The sequence below is a fragment of the Hippopotamus amphibius genome, chromosome 7 (genome assembly GCF_030028045.1).
Source record: "Hippopotamus amphibius kiboko isolate mHipAmp2 chromosome 7, mHipAmp2.hap2, whole genome shotgun sequence".
NCBI classification, from domain to species: Eukaryota; Metazoa; Chordata; class Mammalia; order Artiodactyla; family Hippopotamidae; genus Hippopotamus; species Hippopotamus amphibius.
In genome coordinates this window covers 85327528-85349980 of record NC_080192.1, presented here as the reverse complement: position 1 = coordinate 85349980, position 22453 = coordinate 85327528, and the positions used below count along the sequence as shown (strand labels likewise).

Sequence of the window (22453 nt, the reverse complement as noted above, 5' to 3'; positions counted from 1 at the left end):
GGAACAGGTTGAGAACCCCAAAGTAAACCCACACACCATAGGTCAATTAATCTATGACAAAGGAGGCAAGAATATAGAATGGGCAAAAGACTGTCCCTTCAGTAAGTGGTGCTGGGAAAACCAAACAGCTACAAGTAAAAGATTGAAGTTTGAACATTTTCTCACACCATCTACAAGGATAAACTCACAATAGATTTAAGACCTAAATGTAGAACTGGATACCATAAAACTCCTAGAAGAGAACATAGGCAGAACAATGTTTGATATAAATTCTAGCAATTATTTTTTGTCTCCTAAGGCAAAGGAAACAAAAGCAAAAATAAACAAATGGAACTATATCAAACTAAAAAGCTTTTGCACATCAAAGGAAATCATTGACAAAAGGCCACCTACTGAATGGGAGAAAATATTTGTGAATTATATGACTTATTAGGGGTCAATATCCAAAATATGTAAAAAACCCATACAATTCAATATTAAAAAGCCCCAAACAACCTGATTGAAAAATGAGCAGAAGACTTGAACAGACTTTTCCAAAGAAGACATTTAGATGGCCAACAGGCACATGCAAAGATTCTCAACATCACTAATCATCAGATAAATGCACATTGAAACCACAATGAGATATCACCTTACACCTGTCAGAATGGCTATCTTCAAAAAGATGACAAATAACAAATGTTGGCAAGGATGTGGAGAAAAGTGAACCCTTGTAAACTGTTGGTGGGAATGAAATTCATGCAGCCACTGTGGAAAATTGTATGGAGTTCCTACAAAAAACTAAAAATAGAATTACTATGCCTCCAGCAATTCCAATCCTGAGCATATATGCAAAGAAAATGAAAGCACTAATTTGAAAAGATATATGCTCCCCAATGTTTATAGTAGCATTATTTACAATAGCTAAGATATGGAAGCATCTGTGTTAACAGATGAATTGATAAAAACTATGTGGAATTTATACACACACACACACACACACACACACACGCACACCCAATGAAATACTACTCAACCATAAAAAGGAATGAAAATTTTGCTATTTGCAACAATATAGATGGACCTGGAGGGGATTATGCTTAGTGAAATGTCAGATAAAGATCGATACTGTATGTTATTATTTATATGTGGAATCTAGAAAATAAAACAAATGGATAAATACAACAAAAAAGAAACAGATTTACAGATATAGAGAACAAACTAGTGGTTTCCAGTGGGAAGAAGGAAGGGAGGATGGCAACATGGGTTAGGGGATTAAGAGGTACAAGCCACTACATATAAGATAAATAAGAATCACTATGTTGTTCACCTGAAACAAATATAATATTGTAAAAAAACTATACCTCAATTAAAAAAATTATTCTCAAAAAAAAAAAAAAAAAGAGAGGAGGTAACAGGAGAAAGGGTGAAGATGTATCATAGTTTCATTTTAATGATTTACAATGATCTCAGGATGTTTAGTCCTGATTTTCTTCCTCCTCACAAATTAATCCCCCATTTACTCCTGCAAGAGTTTCCACAGAGCAAAGATTTACCTGAATATTGAGAATTTTAATTTATTATCTGTGCATAATATCTATGCAGCAAAAATCTCACAGATCTTAGGAGTTAGAGGTTGGGCAATGGAAAGGACCAGGAGGTTTGTCAACGGCAACTGTAAGCTTTATTCTCTTTGCTAGATTTTCTCCACCATTAAACTTGGAGCAGAATGAATCTGATCTACTGTTAGTCCCCCTGTGGAATTCTCAACAAAATCAAGACTACTGTTAGAGGCATTGAAAAAGAACTATGAGGGTGGGCATTGGCAATCAAAGGCCTTAACACCTGTGAAATATAGGCAAGAATCTGAAGCCACCTCGCTTGTTTATCTGTAGCATCTGCAGAATATGTCTCTGCCTTGTATTTGGTAGGATGGTAATTTTAAGTCTTTGTGGCATTATGGCTGACAGTTTCTGTTAGATTTGTAACACCTCAGCAACCTACCATATGGGCTGTTTTGCAGATAGTAATTTATAAATAAGAGTTTAAAAATCAATGTGGTTTGGTGTTTTAATTGGAGAAAATTCATGACTAGCACATTTGACAATTGGATTTACCTGTGGAATAACAAAATGAGGGCTAAGAGTTTTGCCTTAGAATCCTGGGATGTTAGCAATGATCTAGTTCAAAGCTTTCTTTTTGTAGATGAGTAACAAGCCCACAGAGGGACAGAGAGTTACTTGGGTTATACCATATGTTAGAGGCAAATCCAGCACTAGAACCCAGGTCTTACAACTCTTAGCAGTAGTGCTCTCTCTTGATACTGTTTTCATGGCTAAGCCTAAGATACCCCATATTATGTGCAGATAGCACTGTGTGCAAATAGCTCCTTAAGACACATTTGCAATTGATAATGCTGTTAGTGCTGATTTAATTATAGGGTATTAGGACGAAAAAAAAGTCACAGTTTTCCAAATGGAAAGACTAAAGTTGGAAAACAAGAGAATCAAAAATTGTTCTAACTAGGCATTCCACATACATTTTTTAAATTAAAATAAAGAGACGTAGTTTATGGAATTAAAAAAAATTATTTATTTATTTATTTTTGGCTGCATCAGGTCTTAGTTGTGGCACATGGGATCTTTGTTGTAGCATGCAGAATCTTTCATTGCAACACACGGGCTCTTTGTTGTGGCACATGGGCTTCTCTCTAATTGTGGTGTGTGGGTTTTCTCTCTTGTTGTAACATGCAGACTCCAGAGAATATGGGCTCTGTAGTTTGTGGCACATGGGCTCTCTAGTTGTGGCATATGGGCTTAGTTGCTCTGTGGCATGTGGGATCTTAGTTCCCCCACCAGGGATCGAACCATCATCCCCTGCATTGCAAGGTGGATTCTTTACCACTGGACCACCAGGGAAGTCCCTAGGCTATGGAATTTATTTGGGTAAAATATCTAGAAAACTGAGACAAAGCTTATGTTTCCTTAATTTATCCATTATACACAAAATTGTCCATCACCAGGAAGGGTATTCACTAACAACCAGTGATCACAGTGATCTCTGACATCTCCATGATTGGTGGCTCGCTCTTAAAGCAAATAACATTTATAATATGTCAAGGATACACGGTTTGTGACTTCTAAACTCTTCTGTGGTGGGGGTATCCATGATGCTTATTGAGGTGCTGATACTGGTGGTGATAATGCTAGTAGTTGTGTTAGTAGTAGTGGCAGTGACAATGGGAGTGGTGGTGATAGAAATGGTGGTGATGATAATGGTGATGGTTGTGGTCACAGTGATGGTGGTGATTGAGGTAGAGCTGGTGTTCGTAGTGGAAGAAGTTGTGGTAATGGTAGTGAAAGTAGTGGTGGCCATGAAGATGGTCATAGTGGTAGCGATGAAGAACTGCTATTTGCACTCAGCTTTCAAGGATAGGCAGGATTTTCTACAGGCAGAGATTTCCAGGAATGGGAATTCTAAGGTGAGGAAATAGCTTCACTGGGGGTCAGTAAATTTCTCTGACTGCCTGGAATTTGGGGTGAATGGTGTGTGATAAGAGTGTGAAAGATAACCTCAGAGAGGTGCACCTGGGGTTATCTAGTGAAGCCTTGGATACTAGGACAGAAATTTTGAACAGGTATTTGCCCAGAATGTCAAGGAGAACAGCTAGATGACTAGAATCATTCAAACAAACAAACAAATGAAAAATGATGAGGAACTCACTCAGGGCAGTAGCCCTTAGAACAGAGTTGTGAGTGTAGACATGAGAGTCACTTGTGAATCAACAGAGCTTGACAACTGACTGGGTGTGGGGATCCAGGAAGACATGCTCTGTGTATTAACCAGCTCTGTGAGGACATGGCAATATATTGAGTTCCTTGGCTTTGCCATAGGGTCTGGCAGTGTGCCTAACATGTGGTAGGTGCTCTGAAAATAGCCGGGATTAAGGAGTTGACCAGGCAGCTGAATTTCACTCTTTTCCTGTTCCCTTCATTTTCTCTGAGTGTACACACTAAGGCAGTGGCAGATTCACACACAGACCTCCTTTCCATGTCTGTAACCCAGTCCACAGTTTGGTCAGGTTCCAGGTAACTGATTGGGGATGACAGCACTGTATACAGCACCTTCTCCAGCCCCTATTAGAGAAGGGAATTTATGAAGGATGGGGAGTCTAGGATATCCTCATGGAAGAGGTGATATTTTATCTGAATCTTAAAGAAGGATAGAGATTGGATAAACAGAGAGGGAGAGTGTTTCAGGAGGAAAGAAATCAGGGGCTAAGATTTATGCATTTGAAATGAGTGGATAAGTTGCAGAAATGAAAGCATGTGTGGGCTGTTTGCAATTCACTCTGGTCAAACTAGGGGAGCCTTGTACAGTAATCAAGACAGTAAGGTACTGACATAAAAACAGAAATATAGATCAAGGGAACAGGATAGAAAACCCATAGATAAACCCACACACATATGGTCACCTTATCTTTGACAAAGGAGGCAAGAATATACAATGGAGAAAAGACAGCCTCTTCAATAAGTGGTACTGGGAAAACTGGACAGCTACACATAAAAAAATGAAATTAGAACACTTCCTAACACCATACACAAAAATAAACTCAAATGGATTAAAGACCTAAATGTCAGACCAAACACTATAAAACTCTTAGAATAAAACATAGGCATAACAGTCTCTGACAAAATTCACAGCAAGATCCTTTTTGACCAACCTCCTAGAGTAATGGAAGTAAAACCAAAAATAAACAAAAGCCAGAAAGAGAAAAACAAATACAGTATGCTAACACATATATACGGAATCTAAAACAAAATTGTATTGATGAACCCAGTGGCAGGGCAAGAATAAAGATGCAGATGCAGAGAACAAACTTGAGGACATGGAGGGGAGGGGAAGTTGGAATGAAATGACAGAATGGCATTGACATATATACACTACCAAATTAAGATAGATAGCTAGTGGGAAGCTGCTACATAACATAGGGAGATCAATTCGATGATTGGTGATGACCTAGAGGGGTGGGATAGGGAGGAGGGTGGGAGGGAGGCTCAAAAGGGAGGGGATATGGGAATATATGTATAAATACAGCTGATTACCTTTGTTGTACAGCAGAAACTGGCACAACAGTGTAAAGCAATTATATTCCAACAAATAGCTGGAAAAAAAAAAGAATTTCACTATGATACAAAGTGTAAATGTCACAGAAAGTAGCAGTGAAAAGTAATTTAAATATATCTGCCTTTCAATTCAATTAAATACAATTTTCTTCAAGGTCAAAAAAATAAACAAATGGGAGCTAATGAAACTTAAAAGCTTTTGCACAGCAAAAGAAACCATAAATAAGACAAAAAGACAACATTCAGAATGGGAGAAAATAGTTGCCAATGAAGCAACTGACAAAGGATTAATTTCCAAAATAAAGAAGCAGCTCATGCAGCTCAATATCAAGAAAACACAAACAAGCCAATCCAGAAATGGGCGGAAGACCTAAATAGACATTTCTCCAAAGAAGACATGCAGATGGCTAACAAACACATGAAAAGATGCTCAACATCACTATCATTATAGGAATGCAAATCAAAACCACAATGAGGTATCACCTCACACTGGTCAGAATGGCCACCATCAAAAAATCTAGGAACAAAAGCTGGAGAGGCTGTGGAGAAAAGGGAACCCTCCTGCACTGTTAGTGGGAACGTAAATTGATAAAGCCACTATGGGGAACAATATGGAGATTCCTTAAAAAACTAAAAATAGAACTACCATATGACTCAGCAATCCCACTCCTGGGCATATACCCTGAGAAAACCATAATCCAGAAAGGTACATGTACCACAACACTCATTGAAGCACTATTTACAATAGCCAAGATGTGGAAGTAACCTAAATGCCCATCAACAGATGAATGGATAAAGAAGATGTGGCACATATATAAAATGGAATATTACTCAGCCATAAAAAGGAACAAAATTGAGTTATTTTTAGTGAGGTTGATGGACCTAGAGTCTGTCATACAGAGTGAAGTAAGTCAGAAAGAGAAAAACAAATATCATATATTAACGCATATATGTGGAATTACGAAAAATAGTACAGATTAACCTCTTTGCAGGGTAGGAATAGAAATGCAGACATAGAGAATGGACATGTGAACACAGACAGGAAGGGGAGGGTGGGATGAATTGGGAGATTAGGTTTGACATAAATACACTACCATGTATAAAATCGATAGCTAGTAGGAACCTGCTGTATAGCATGGGGAGCTCAGATTGGTGCTCTGTGATGACTAGATGGGTGAGATAGGGGAGAGGGAGGTCCAAGGGGGGGGATATATGTATACCTATAGTCGATTCATTTCATTGTACAGCAGAAAGTAACACAACATTGTAAAGCAATTATACTGTCCCCCCCCACCCCCCCCCCCCAAAAAAGAGAAAAAGAAACATAAAAATCCATTTCAAGTGGAGGGTGTTCACCATGGGCCAGAACACATTTCTTCAGATCACTGAGCAGCTGAGACGTAATGGAGTGAGAGTCCAGCCAGCTGGAGAAAGAACAGCCCATGAGGAAAAGTAAATGTTAGGAAGCTGTCTATGTGCAGAAGGCTGCAGCGTGATGCCGAGGAAGGGCTTGAGGGAATGGGTGCAGTTAGATCTCAAGCCTGCTTCTAGTTTTGGAATGTGCAGCAGGCATCAGGGTAAGAAATGGTTTGCTTAGGAGCTTGGACACCTAGGGGCATGAACCCCCTAATAACTAGAAAAGGGTGCAGGACTCTGAATATCTTTGGGCTGCCCCCTACATTAGGCAGGCAGCTGGGAGGAGGAAACCACAGCAAACCCACACTTCCTTCTTCTTTCATATTCCATTGAAAGATTTTAGGAGGGATCCCTAAAACTCTGTATCCATCTTAACTCTCCACACTGGGTTACAGTTTATAAAGATGAGCAAAAGGAGAAAATGGTTTAATATTTGGTAGAACTGACAATAGGAATCTGGGAAAGAAACAAATGTGACTCTGTGAAAAATCTTGCCTCAAGAAACAGGTGGAAATTCTAGGCAACAGTTTATTCATTTTTACAACAAGGTTTGAGAGGCTATTGCATATATGAAAAAGGCAGGAAATACTGCTTTCAAAGGAAAACATGATTACAGAATTTAAAAATTCAACAGAAGCAGTAAACAGCAGATAAACTCTTGATCTCACAATTTCATTAAAAATGCTGGAGAATTCACCGAGAAATCAGAAAAACAGAAAGAAATGACCAAGATTAATAAAATAGTAAGAGAAATGGAGAACAGACTAAAGAAAAACAATTTATACATAGCATTAACTCTGAGAAGGAGAGCAGGACAGAGGGCAAGCAATTAAAAGAAAAAAATATTAAAAAAAAGTCCTTGGCCTAGAGATCTAACTTAAGATTATAAGGTCTTAGAAATGATAGAAAGTGATAGAAATGATAGAAAAATACAATATAAACATCTAAATACACATATTCTGCATGTATACACATAAAGAATAGAGAGAAATCTTAAGCAGATGCAGGCAGATATCACAAATTATCTAAAATGGAAAAAATCAGATGGCATCATATTTCTTCATAAAACAAAAATGCCAGAAGACCACAGAACAATGTCTAAAGAAATCAGTGGGAAAATGACTCCAGTCTAACAACTATATAGTTCACCAAATTATTTTTTCAAGTGCTAAAATAGTCATTTTTATTTCATCTTTTTATTCCCTAATGATCTTTTTCTAGTGATAATATTTTTTTTCTAGAAGTAGATGCCTTAAGAATTTCACATTACTGAATTTTAAAATGCAGTGCAGGTGATAATTTATTTTCAGTCTGAATAAACTTAAGTTGCAGATAAGCAAAAATGAAAATTTTAAATGACCTGTAATCCCACTTCCAAGATTAAAACATTGAGCATTAAACTTTGATTCATATCTTTTCAGACTTTCCCCTATAATCTTTAAGTACATGTAATCACTTTAAAAACACACAGATGGTATCAACATACATATTATATTAAAGCCTTTATTTTCCCACTGATTTGAATATCATGAATATATTTCATGTTAATTATGTTGTGCATGCTGTGCAACGTTATTTTTAATGACTGCATAGTTTTTCATTGTATGGATGATTCACCACTGATTTTTTTAAGCTATTTATTGGAAAATAATTGCTTTACATGCTTGTACCAGCTTTTGAGGTAAACCAAAGTGAATCAGCTGTATTTATACATATATCCCCATATGTCCTCCCTCTCACGACTCCCTCCTGCTGTCTCTGTCCTGGCCCTCAAAGGCATAACCCATCATCAAGTTAATCTCCCTTTGTTTTGCAGCAACTTCCCACTAGCTATCTATTTTACAGTTGCTAGTGTATATATGTCTATGGTAATCTCTCACTTTGTCCCAGCTTCCCCTTCTCCCCTTGCCCCCTCAACCCCCTGCCCTCCAGTCCATTCTCTGCATTGACATCTTTATTCTTGCCCTGTCACTGGGTTCAACAGTACCATTTTTTATTTTTAGATTCTGTATATATGAGTTAGCATACAGTATTTGTTTTTCTCTTTCTGGCTTAGTTCACTCTGTATGACAGATTCTAGGTCTATCCACCTCATTACATATAGCTCCATTTCATTTCTTTTAATGGCTGAGTAATATTACATTGTATATACATGCCACATCTTCTTTATCCATTCATCTGTTGATGGGCATTTAGGTTGTTTCCATGCCCTGGCTTTTGTAAATAGTGCTGCAATGAACATTATGATACATGTTTCTTTTTGGATTATGGTTTTCTCTGGGTATATGCCCAGGAGTGGGATTACTGAGTCATATGGCAGTTCCATTTTGAGTTTTTTAAGGAACCTCCAAACTGTTTTCCATAGTGGCTGTACCAACTTACATTCCCACCAACAGTGCAGGAGGGTTCCCTTTTCTCCACACCCTCTCCAACATTTATTGTTTCTAGATGTTTTGATGATGGCCATTCTGACCAGTGTGAGGTGATACCTCATTGTGGCTTTGCCTTGCATTTCTCCGATGATTAGTAATGTTGAGCATCTTTTCATGTGTTTGTTAGCCATCTGCATGCCTTCTTTGGAGAAATGTCTATTTAGGTCTTCTGACCACTTGTGGATTGGGTTATTTGCTTTTTTGATATTAAGCTGCATGAGCTGCTTGTATATTGTGGAGATTAATCCTTTGTCTGTTGCTTCATTGGCAAGTATTCTCTCCCATTCTGAGGGTTGTCTTCTTGTCTTGTTTATGGTTTTTTTTTGCTGTGCAAAAGCTTTTAAATTTCATTAGGTCCCATTTGTTTATTCTTAATTTTATTTCCATAATTCTAGGAGGTGGGTCAAAAAGGATCTTGCTTTGATGGATGTCATAGTGTGTCCTGCCTATGTTTTCCTCTAAGAGTTTTATAGTGTCTGGCCTTACATTTAGGTCTTTAATCCATTTTGAGTTTACTTTTGTGTATGGAGTTAGAGACTATTCCAATTTCATTGTTTTACATTTAGTTTTCCTTTTTTCCCAGCACCACATATTGAAGCTGCTGTCTTTCCTCCAATGCATATTCTTACCTCCTTTTTCATAGATTAGGTGACCATAGTTGCATGGGTTTATATCTGGGCTTTCTCTCCTGTTCCATTGATCTATATTTCTGATTTTGTGCTAGTATCATACTGTTTTGATAACTGTAGCTTTGTAGTATAGTCTGAAGTCAGGGAGCCTGATTACTCCAGCTCCATTTTTCTCTCTCAAGATTGTTTTGGCTATTCACAGTCTTTTTCATTTCCATACAATGTGTAAATTTTTTTGTTTTAATTCTGTGAAAAATGCCATTGGTAATTCGATAGAGATTGTATTGAATCTGTAGATTGCTTTGGGTAATATAGTCATTTTCACAATATTGATTCTTTCAGTCCAGAAACATGGTATATCTCTTCATATGTTTGTGTCATCTTTGATTTCCTTCATCAGTGTTTTATAGTTTTTGAGTACAGGTCTTTTGCCTCCTTAGGTGAGTTTATTCCTAGGTATTTTATTCTTTTTGTTGCAATGGTAAATGGGGTTACTTCCTTAACTTCTCTTCCCAATTTTTCATTGTTAGAATATTGGAATAAAAGAGATTTCTGTGCATTAAATTTGTATCCCAAAACTTTACCAAATTCATTGATGAGCTCTAGTAGTTTTCTGGTAGCACCTTTAGGATTTTCTATGTATAGTATCATGTTATCTGCAAACATCTTCTTTGCCAACTTGCATTCCTTTTATTTCTTTTTCTTCTCTGATTGCCATGGCTAGGACTTCCAAAACTATGTTGATTAAAAGTGGTGAGAGTGGACATTCTTGTCTTGTTCCTGATCTTAGAGGGAATGCTTTCAGTTTTTCACCACAAGAATGATATTTGTTGTGGGTTTGTCATATATGGCCTTTGTTATGTTGAGGTAGGTTCCCTCTGTGCCCACTTTCTGGAGAGTTTTTTTTAAAAATCACAAATGGGTGTTGAATTTTGTCAAAAGCTTTTTCTGCATCTGTTGAGATGATCATATGGTTTTTATTCTTCAATTTGTTAATATGGTGTAACACATTGGTTGATTTGTGTATATTGAATAATTCTTGCATCCTTTGGATAAATCCCACTTGATCATGCTATATGATCCTTTTAATGTGTTGCTGGATTCTGTTTGCTAGTATTTTGTTGAGGATTTTTGCGTCTATGTTCATCAGTGATATTAGTCTGTAATTTTCTTTTTTTGTGATATCTTTATCTGGTTTTGGTATCTGGATGATGGTGGCTTCACAGAATGAGTTTGAGAATGTTCCTCCCTCTGCAATTTTTTGGAAGAGTTTGAGAAAGACAGGTGTTAGATCTTCTCTTAGTGTTTGACAGAATTCACCTGTGAAGCCATCTGGCCCTGGACTTTTGTTTTTTGGAAGATATTAAATTACAGTTTCAATTTCATTACTTGTGATTGGTCTGTTCATATTTTCTATTTATTTTTGGTTCAGTTTTGGAAGTTTGTAACTTTCTAAGAATTTGTCCATTTCTTCCAGGTTGTCCGTTTTATTGGCACATAGTTTCTTGTAGTAGTCTCTTATGATCCTTTGTATTTTTGCAGTGTCAGTTGTAATTTCTCCTTTTCCATTTCTAATTCTGTTGATTTGAGCCCCCTCCTTTTATTCTTGATGAGTGACTAAAGGTTTATCAATTTTGCTTATCTTCTCAAAGAAACAACTTTAATTTTATTGATCTTTGCTCTTGTTTTCTTCATTTCTATTTCATTTGTTTCCGATCTTTATGATTTCTTTCCTTCTACTAACTTTGGGATTTTTTTGTTCTTATTTCTTTAGCTGCTTTAGGTGTAAGGTTGGAATGTTTATTTGAGATTTTTCTTATTTCTTGAGGTGAGATTGAATTGCTATAAACTTCCCTCTTAGAACTGCTTTTACTGTGTCCCACAGGTTTTAGTTCATCAAGTTTTCATTGTCATTTGTTTCTATGTATTTTTTGATTTCCTCTCTGATTCCTTCAACGATATCTTGGTTATTTAGTAGTGTATTGTTTAGCCTCCATGTGTTTGTGTTTTTTACATTTTTTCCCTCTGTAATTGACTTCTAATCTCATAGCATATGGTTGGAAAAGATTCTTGATATGATTTCAATTTTCTTAAGTTTATCAAGGCTTGATTTGTGATCCAAGATGTAATCTATCCTGGAGAATGATCTGTGTGCACTTGAGAAGAAAGTGTATTCTGCCATTTTTGAGTGGATTGTCCTATAAATATCAATTATGTCTATCTGGTCTATTGTGTCATTTAAGCTTGTGTTTCCTTGTTTATTTTCTCTCTGGATGATCTGTTTGTTGGTGTAAGTGGGGTGTTAAAGTCCCATGCTATTATTGTGTTACTGTCGATTTCCCCTTTTACGGCTGTTAGCATTTGCCTTATGTATTGAGGTGCTCCTATGTTGGGTGCATAAATATTTATAATTGTTGTATCTTCTTCTTGGATTGATCCCTTGATCATTATGGAGTATCCTTCTTGTCTCTTATAATAGTCCTTATTTTAAAGTCTACTTTATCTGATATGAATATTGCTACTCCAGCTTTCTTTTGATTTCCATTTGCATGAAATGTCTTTTTCCATCCCCCGACTTTCAGTCTGTATGTGTCTCTAGGTCTGAAGTGTGTCTCGTATACAGCATATATATGGGTTTTTTTTAATGTAAATTTATTTATTTATTTATTTGGCTGTTTTGGGTCTTTTTTACTGCATGCAGGCTTTCTTTTAGTTGCAGTGAGTGAGGGCTACTCTTCATTGTGGTGTGCAGGCTCCTCATTGCCGTGGCTTCTCTTGTGGAGCACGGGCTCTAGGCATATGGGTTTCAGTAGTTGCAGCACATGGGCTCAATAGTTGTGGCTCATGGGCTCTAAAGCACAGGCTCAGTAGTTGTGGTGCATGGGCTTAGTTGCTCCACAGCATGTGGATCTTCCTGGAGCAGGGATCGAACCCGTGTCCCTTGCATTGGCAGGCAGATTCTTAACCACTGTGCCACCTAAGAAGCCCAGGTTTTGTTTTTGTAACCTTTCAGCCAATCTGTATCTTTTGGTTGGAGCATTTAATCCATTTACATTCAAGGTAATAATCGATATGTATGTTCCTATTACCATTTTCTTAATTGTTTTACTTTTGTTTTTGTGGGTCTTTTTCTTCTCTTGTGTTTCCTGACTAGAGAATTTCCTTTAGCATTTGTTGCAAAGCTGGTTTGATGGTGCTGAATTCTCTTAGCTTTTGCTTGTCTGTAAAACTTTTGATATCTTCTATGAATCTTAATGATATCCTTGCTGGGTAGAGTAATCTTGGTAGCAGGTTTTTTCCCTTTCATCACTTTAAATATATCCTGCCTCTCTCTTCTAGCCTGCAGAGTTTCTGCTGAAAAATCAGCTGATAACCTTATGGGGATTTCCTTGTACGTTATTTGTTGCTTTTCCCTTGCTGATTTTAATATTTTTTTCTTTGAATTTCATTTTTGTTAGCTTGATTAATATGTGTCTCAGTGTGTTTCTCCTTGGGTTTCTCCTCTATGGGATTCTCTGCACTTCCTGGACTTGGGTGGCTATTTCCTTTCCCACCTTAGGGAAGTTTTCAAGTATACTCTCTTCAAATATTTTCTCAGACCCTTTCTTCTCTTTTTCATCTGGGACCACAGTTTGAATGTTGGTGCATTTACTATTGTCCCACAGGTCTCTGAGACTGTCCTTATTTCTTTTCATTCTTTTTTCTTTATTCTGCTCTGCAGCAGTTATTTCCACCATTCAATCTTCCAGCCCACTTTTTCATTCTTTTGCCTCAGTTATCCTGCTATTGATTCCTTCTAGTGTATTTTTCATTTCAGTTATTGTGTTGTTCATCACTCTTTATTTGTTCTTTAGTTCTTTTATGTCCTTGTTAAAGATTTCCTGTATTTTCTCGACCCATGCCTCCATTCTATTTCTGAGATTTTGGATTATCTTTACTATCATTACTCTGAATTCTTTTTAAGGTATGTTGCTTATTTCCTCTTCATTTATTTGGTCTTGTAGGTTTATACCTTGCTCTTTCATCTGTAACATACTTTTTTGTTGTATCATTTTTTTTTGATGGGTAGGGCTGTGTTCCTGTCTTGCTGGTTGTTTGGCCTGAGGCATCCAGCACTGGAGTTTGCAGGCAGTTGGATGGAGGCAGATCTTGGTGCTGAGATGAGGACCTCTGAGAGAGCTCACACTGATTAAATTCCCTGGAATCTGAGGTTATCTCTTAGTCCAGTGGTTTGGACTCAGTGTTCCCACCACAGAAGCTCAGACCTCCTCTATGTTAATTTTATATCAGTGGTTTGTCTCATACATTGCAGGTTTATTTCCTCAATTTGCCATTTGCAGAACTTCTTCACAGAGTTTCCTGACATAAAGTATTTAACAAATATATCTATATCTGTATCTGTATCTATATCTATGTTTGTACTCAAACTAACCATCTCTTTCATTTTGGTTTTGCCTTGAGTTTTATGTTTTGAAAGCTTTTACTCCAGCCCAATTTGTTTGGAGTTTGTATTGATTTTAAGGTGTGGGAAAGAACCACTTTTTTTTGATTATCCCAGAGTTTCACCAGAATATATTTTATGGAAAATATTTATGTAGGATGTTAACAGGGGTTAGTCAAAACAAGGATTCTATTATCAAGTAAATTTGGGAAACACAAGATTTAAACAAAACCATCAGCTTTCTTACTGCAAAGTTATCAGAGTGGAGCCTACTCATTACAATATAATTTGAAATAGCAAAACACTAGAGGCAATCCAAATGTACATCAATATCATTCCAGATAAATAAGTTATGTTTTTTCTAGACAAAGGAATACTATGCAGCTGTAAAGGAAAAAATGGGAAAATTTGCTCTATACTAATGTGAAAGAATATCTGAGTTAAACTGTAAGTGAAAAAAACAAGAATAGGGTTTATCACATATGATATTTTGTGTTAAGAAAGGAGACAATTAGAATATATATTCAAACTTTTTTAGATAAGCATAAAGGAACTTTGGAAGGCTCACAGGAAACTAAGAGCAGTGGTGAGAGAGAGAAATCTTTTTCTGATTACATTGTTACACATCCTGGTTTTTAAACCACATGAATATATTACCTATAAAAGTAAATTAAAAATTTTAAAGATGGAAAAACTCTTAGAGGCTTCAGTACACTAATGTGTATTGTGACTCTATAAGTTGGGGGCAGTGGTGAGTTATGTGGTTACCCACAATGGTTACTTATAAACTCACTCAAATTACAAAATCCTAAAGAATTTGGGATTCTCAGATTTCTGAAAAAAAATTATGGACTAATCCTTAGAGAATTCACATGCTATCTGTAGCATATAGTATACACAAAATTTTATATTCTTGGATTTCTATGTGTGTGTGTGTGATTTCTATTCTCTATTTGACCAGTTCTATACTCTGTACTGAGTATTTTCATATTTGGAGGAGCAAGTCACTTCTTTTCATTTTGTATTTATTTTGCATTTTGTATTTTTTAATATTTATTTATTTATTCTCTTCATTGGAGTATAATTGCTTTACACTGTTGTGCCAGTTTCTGCTGTACAACAAAGTGAATCAGCTGTATTTATACATACATCCCCATATCCCCTCCCTCCTGCATATCCTTCCCACCTACTCTGCCCCACCCCTCTAAGTCATCACCAATCATCAAGTTGATCTCCCTGTGTTATGCAGCAGCTTCCCACTAGCTATGTATTTTATATTTGATAGTGTATATAGGTCAATGCTACTCTCTCATTTTGTCCCAGCTTCCCCTTCAATCTCTATCCCATGTCCTTTCTCTACTCTGCATCTTTATTCTTGCCCTGTCACTGGGTTCATCAGTACCATTTTTTAGATTCCATATATATGAGTTAGCATAAGGTATTTGTTTTTCTCTTTCTGGCTTACTTCAGGAGAAAGTCACTTCTTATCATTCTTTTTTGTTATTTTGCTGATATCAAAATTAATTCTTGTTCAACCTTTTCTTGAACTATTTTTTAATCTATTCAAATGATTTGCTTTATCAGCCACCTAAACATACTTGTTGGAATAGTTTGAGAAGAACTGATACCTTTATGGAATTATATAAAGATAGAAGGGTGTTTCCACCTTTTTGGCTATTGTGAAAAATGCTGCTGTAAACATTGGTGTACAAATAAAAAAATATGTATATAGATGGGAGATTATTTCCTGTATACACTTAGATACTGTCCAGGTTTTGGATCACATGAAATATATTTCTTAAATATTCTCAGCCATTCGGTAAAGTTTAAAATAGCATGATTTTTTCATTTTCTTCATATAATACCTATTTCTTAATTTTCTGTGTGTGTGGTTTTTTCTTGTTTGTTTTGGTTGTGGTTTTGTTTTGTTTTCTTTTTTTTTTTTTGGTTTCTGTTGTAAAGAAGATCTGTTATTCACTTTATTTCCCCAAGGATTATTGCTGACATAAACTATTTTTTCTTTAATAGACATAACATTTTAACAAATTTATTTTTGACATTTATTGAGATAAATATATAATACTTTCCTTTGACCAATTCATTTGGTAAAATAAAATAACAATTTCCTGATAACTCACTAACTTTATTTGCTGGAAAAAGTCATACTCAAAAAATGAAACATTGCTATTTTAATTTTGAATTTTTTTGTGTGACTCTTGTATCTATAGTTAGAAGTGAAATTGGTCTGAAAATTTGTTTTTGGAGCTTCCTTTGTCAACTTTTTACATTTAGGTCATACCAATTGTGTATAATAAATTAGCAAGTTCTCCATGGTTCTGGACTCATTAAGAGCTTATAAGGTTTTTTTTTTTTTTGGGGGGTACATCAGGTTCAATCATCTGTTTTTATACACATATCCCCGTATTCCCTCCCTTCCTTGACTCCCCCCCCTTGAGTCCCCCCCACCCTCCCTGCCCCAGTCCTCTAAGGCATCTTCCATCCTCGAGTTGGACTCCCTTTGTTATACAACTTCCCACTGACTACTTTACAGTTGGTAGTATATATATGTCTGTGCTACTCTCTCGCTTCCTCTCAGCTTCCCCTTCACCCCCCGCTTATAAGGTTTTTGAAAGAAATTTTCTGCACAAATTTCGATTCTATTGCCTTTTATAAATATAACTCTTGAACAATATTTTCATTCCTCTCCTCTCAAGCTGCATCAGTGTGATTATTTACAATTTTGTAGAAAATTGTCCATTTTATCTTCATTCAATTACGTTTTCAGGCCTGGTTGCGCTTTCTCTTTCAGTAAGGTCAGCTACCTCCGGAAATTTAACATGACAGCACAAAAGAATCCCAAATTTGGTAGTCCCATATTTTTCAGGCTTACACTTTCACCTCCTAATTAGGGGTTGCCACATGCATTGCCCATGACTGCCAGTGGTGGCGGCTGCCTCCTCTCTGTCTCTATCTGTGCAATATCTACCAGAAATGTAGTGAACTTCCTGGCATTTTTATGGCAACCTTCCTCATTTCTGCATTACTATGGGCTTTTCTTTCTCCTTCTCCTTCTCCTTTTTACTTTATTTACTGTAATTTTTTTTCTGGGAGTCAGGGTTGAAGGCTTATTTTATGCAACCATTTTTCCCTGAAATGTCAATGCACTTTTCATTATTGGTTTAACTGCTTTCCATCAACAGCAGTGACGATGGAGTGCTGGGCTATATAAATATAGTAGGTGTCAGGGAGAAGATTAATCATAGCAGCCAGCATAAACAATCCTGGAACCACAAATATGCTGACACCATTTTGGCCAAGTCCTGGAGCAGTTTGGCAAAAGATCCACACTTCTTTTTCACTTGTGAAGCAATCAAGAATGTGGAAAATTGGGGAAGTAACACTGCACGTACTTTTTCTAGTATTCTTTTTTCCTTCTTAATCTCCACCAATTAGTTGATTTTTAATTTTCATTATTATCAATGGAAGTAAAGAATATGTTTAAATATAAAAATTTCAGTTAAGATGATGGGTCATGACATACAAAAGACAAAATGATATAAATAAAGATAGACTTCCGTTACTATTGGTATTAATAGAGAATTATATTAGAGTTAATACATCCACATTCATATATACTTCACCCAAATCCACAGGTAATTAGAGTCATGAGTGATGCTGTTTCCTGACATAGCTTCCTTTCTCAGGACTATTGGTAATATCTGGAATTCAGAACAGGTACATCTTACTTTATGCTAAAACTTTACAACAAAGTTATGTACAAGGAAGTTTAATTAACAGAAAATGACATATGACCAATATTAATAAATGATTCGGGGAAGCTAAAATTCCCCAGGCTGTCTAAATCTCATTCTTTGGGATGTATTTCTCATTTTTCATCCTTATTATAGACTTTTTCTTGGTCATATTGGTGAGCTCTCTGTTAAAGAAATGTTGGCTTGTTCATCTTCCTTGTGCTTAGGGGTATTGCCCTATAACCTTCCAGGACCATGGCAACTTGACAGCCTGTATAGTATCCTCAAGAGTGGGCTTGGGTCCAAATAACTTTGAAAGCTACTGAATTTGCATTTTGCAAAGCTAAATATTTCTTCTTTACACTTTCAGTTTTCTTTTACTGTGCTTTTCTTTTCCACCAGGAAGAGTCACTTTTGGTTACCCATGAATTTTTTCCCTCTCACCAGTCAATCACTCTATCATTATAGGGCTTCCTAGGTGGTGTCACAGTTTCACTAAAACAGTCACAGTTGCCAAGTTGCTAAAGTTATGGCAGGACTCAATTACAAACTATGACAATATTGCATGAATAATGAGCTCAAGTCTCCACTTTCATGAATATTATAACATTAGAATAACATTCTATAACTGCAGATTGTAGACATAAACAGTGGATGGCAGAGGAAATTGAACCTGTCCCTGAAGGGACCTAAGGATGTAGCTGGAAGCAATACATTTATGAAGTTTGCTATTTTATCTTACTAGTCAGCTAAGAGAAACCACTGTGGAGTAATCAATTTTCAAAGAAGGAGATTAGTTAACAAAACTTATTTATATACACATACATACATATATATTCACATCAACTTAGAGAAACATGTTTAATGACTTAGGAAATTGTTTACGATATGGAAAATAAATTGGTAGATTATAAGTTGTATATATAAATGACTCAAATTATGAAAAAAATTCAACCTCACTCCTAATAAAAGAAGTATATTTTTAACTTTAGTGGGCAAAAATCTAAAATCTTGACAGTATAGTCTGTTGATGAGGCTGTGGAGAGACAGGGACTTTCGCACATTTCTGGTGGGAATGTAAATTAGTATGGAGGACAAATATAAAAATTTGACTTAGCAATTTCATTTTTGAGATTTTTATGCTGCACATAGCCTTACATGATAAGTGTAAGGGATATTCATGGCAGCACTCCAATGGCAAAAGCCTGGAAACAATCCTAAGTCCACCAGAAGTGACTGGTTAAATAACATTGTACATTTATAACATGGAGTACTGTGTAGCTGGAAAAAAGAATAAAGAAGCTCTTCATGAACTGATACGGAAAGATTGCTAAGATGTATTAAGTTAAATAAAAAATAGGATACAGAACAATGTGCATGATAAGCTACATTTGTGTTACAAAAAGGGAAACAATCTATATTTGTGTTGACCTGTATGTACACAAGACACTTCAAAAGAAACTAAGAATAATATTTCCCTGGATGGAAATTTATCAAAGTGTTAGAGCCTTTGTAAATGATGGGAATATGAGTGATTAAAGAAATTATAAGAATTTTCACTATACTCCATGATTTATTCCTATTTTTAAATGCAAAATAAAATTTTAAATGATTTTCCAGGAAGATGAACCAAGTCTATCTGTAGCATTTTGTAGCCCAGATGTACGTGCTTATGAATAAGAGCAGCAAGGGATGAGTGCTATGGAGAGTCTATTAGCTTGTTCTCGGGTTAACATTTGTCACACCCCTCCAGGGACAATAATTTGTGCTAAGCTCCCTTAGACCAATTGGAAAAATTCCAGATGGGCTGACACATAGGGGTCAGCAAGGCAAAATGCAAACAAACATGAGAATGAAGTGGGACCCATCCACACTTTGGCTTATTCAGAGATCAGTGCTTATGAATATCAGCCTAGGCAGAGACCCACACCTCAGAATAATTTCCTATGGAGGAAATTTGGGGGTTATCCCAATGGAAACAGTTTCTTGAGAGCTTGAAAAGCAAAAACCTTTCAATAGCATTTAATTTAAAGTTAAATAAAAATGAAACCTACATTCCAGAAAAAATGCATAAATCAAATTACCTGGTATTATGAGTAATTTTAAAGTAAACACTCGTGCTACTACCACTGAGCTGAAGAAATATAATGCCATCTCCTCAGAAGCACCTCCTGGTGTCCCTTCTTGATCACATCCCTTTCCCTCCCTAGAGAGATAATCATAGTCTTTACTTGCATGGTGACTACTTCTTTGCTTGCAGTTGTAGTGTTACCACCTACTTATGTACTCTTAAACATATACTTTCATTTTGCTTGTTTTAAAACCTTATTTACAAGAGCTGTTTATGCTGCATGGAGCTACATTTTGCTCATTCTATCAACTACATAGTATTCCATTGCATGCTTGTACCACATTTAAAATATCCATCTTACTGATGATGGGCATTTGGAATATCTCCAGTTTAAGGCTTTAAGAATGATATTGATATGAACAATATCTAGATGTATGTGGGTTCATAGCATGAGTTTTTCTAGGATAATTAATTACCTCTGAGTGAAACTGCAGGGTTATGGTGTATGAATAGTTTCTTCTTTACTAGATACTACAAAATGTCTTCCAATATGGTTTTATCAGTGTATACTTCTAGCAGTCTACTAAGATTCTTTGCCAGAGATTCTAAATGCTTAGTTTAGTCAAACTTCTGAACATTTGCTAGTCTAATGGGTGGACAGTATCTCATTATAGTCTCAATTTGCATTTCACTAGTGATGAATGAAGTTGTGTGCCTCCTTATATATTGATTGGTCATTTAGATATCTCCTTTTGTGAGGCACATGTTCAAAACTTTTGCCCTTTCTTTTATTGGACTGCTTCTTTTTTTTTAAGTTCTTAGTTTGATCCATGTATTAATGAGTCTAAATGATAAGTGATCAGGGTTAGAGGTTAACCACGCAGTCAGAAGGCAAAGGTAGCACACTGTCTGCTGCCAGTCATCTGCCATGTGCCCGGGCGCATGCGCCCAGGTGCATGATGCTAACAACAGTAGGTAACATTCACTATATTCTGCCCAATGTGCATGGCACTGAGCCAAGCAGGTATCGTACTTACTTCTCTCAATACCTCTATATGGACTGTACTATTAGGCTTAGAAGCTTGAATAACTTGATCATTAGATTCAACTAGAGAGTGATGTAGCTGGGAGTTGATTCTGCATTTGACTCTTGAGCCTATGCTCTTACCCTAATAATCACACTGTCTCAAAATAAAATTTTCTTCTGATTTCAAATTTGGAATTACTGTGTACTGTGGAAATGGCAGTCATTAGTTCTAACAGAAGAGAATATAATTAAGTGCTTAGTTTAGAACTGGTAAAATTTAAATTCCCTAAAAATATATCATAATGACAGATACTGATAAATAAAATAGGTTTGCATAAAGCTTACACTTATGTTTGTCTCACAGACAATATGTGAATGGCAAATATAGACTCTTTCAACTTATTACTGCATCTATAAACATTTTATACATCTTGAATAGATAAAATCAGATGTTCTTAATCCAGGCTCAATCTTTTTAGGTTAAAATCATGAAAAAAACAATAATGGCAAGCCTAACTGTGCATCCAGTAGCAGTTTCCCTAAATTCTTGAAAGGTAACCTGAAAGGACAGTCCAAAATGTTGAGTCTCAAAGGGACTTCTAATCATTAGCAAGCATAAAACAGCAAAATGTTTAAAAGTAAAACACTAAACACTGCTGTTTCTTGGATGAGATCCCAGAGATCTATGAGAAAATAAACCTTTATTTCCAAGTTAAATTTTGAATTTGTTGGAAGATAATGAACTGTGCTTATTTGAAAAAAAAAAATTGCAGAAAGGTGATCAGACTTTGAAAGATCACAAGCACTGAAAACTGAGGTATAGTCCATGAAGTTTATGGCAGTTTCTGAAGCAGTTTATATAACAAGCTTTAATTCAGAGGTTTTTTTCTCCCTTTGAGGGAAGCTTCTGGCTTGAACATGTTCATCGGTCTTGTACAGCTTGTAAAACTATGTTCTTTCTCCTGCTGTGACTCCGCTCAGGCTTGTAGTTTCATTTGAAAGAAAAATGTTCAGTATCTCCTAGGCTGAGCATTAATCCTCCCACTACTTGATCAGTAAAATCCCACTGTTCGTGTCTGGAAGGCAAAGTCTGAGCTTTATGTATTGCTTTCCGGCAAGCCACATTTCTGTGCTCCATGGAACAGGTGCAGCAGTGTAACTTTGTGTGCAACAGGATTTTGGGCCCTCAAATCTAGGGGGCCATCACGTACAGTGTCTCATTTTACCATTTAATAAGTTCAAAGGTCTATATGATTATGCTATCTAATGAATTTGGTTCAATAACAACATCTTATCTTTCGTGTAGCATTTAACAGCTTACAAGGTGAGAATACATTATCTTGTTTGCTCTTCAAAGCAGTTGTTTATGGGAGGCAATGCTTTATCATAGTCCATTTAACAAGGAAGAGAGACTGTAATCTTGCCCAGGGTCACATAGCTAGAAACTGGCAATCTTATAATTAAAACCCAAATCTTCTGGTGCTAACACCAGTGGTCTTTTACAATTCACTTAATAAACCCAAGATTGGAAAATTATAGAGGACTTTCAAAAGGAGCCACATTATCAATGTGCTTTGAGT

At 36.2% G+C, this 22453-nt stretch overlaps 1 protein-coding gene across 1 annotated transcript in view; it reads right to left on the bottom strand.

The window, feature by feature from the left end:
* Positions 1 to 22453, bottom strand: part of TACR1 (tachykinin receptor 1) — a 207403-nt gene that overhangs the window by 48668 nt on the left and 136282 nt on the right. The window lies entirely within an intron of this gene.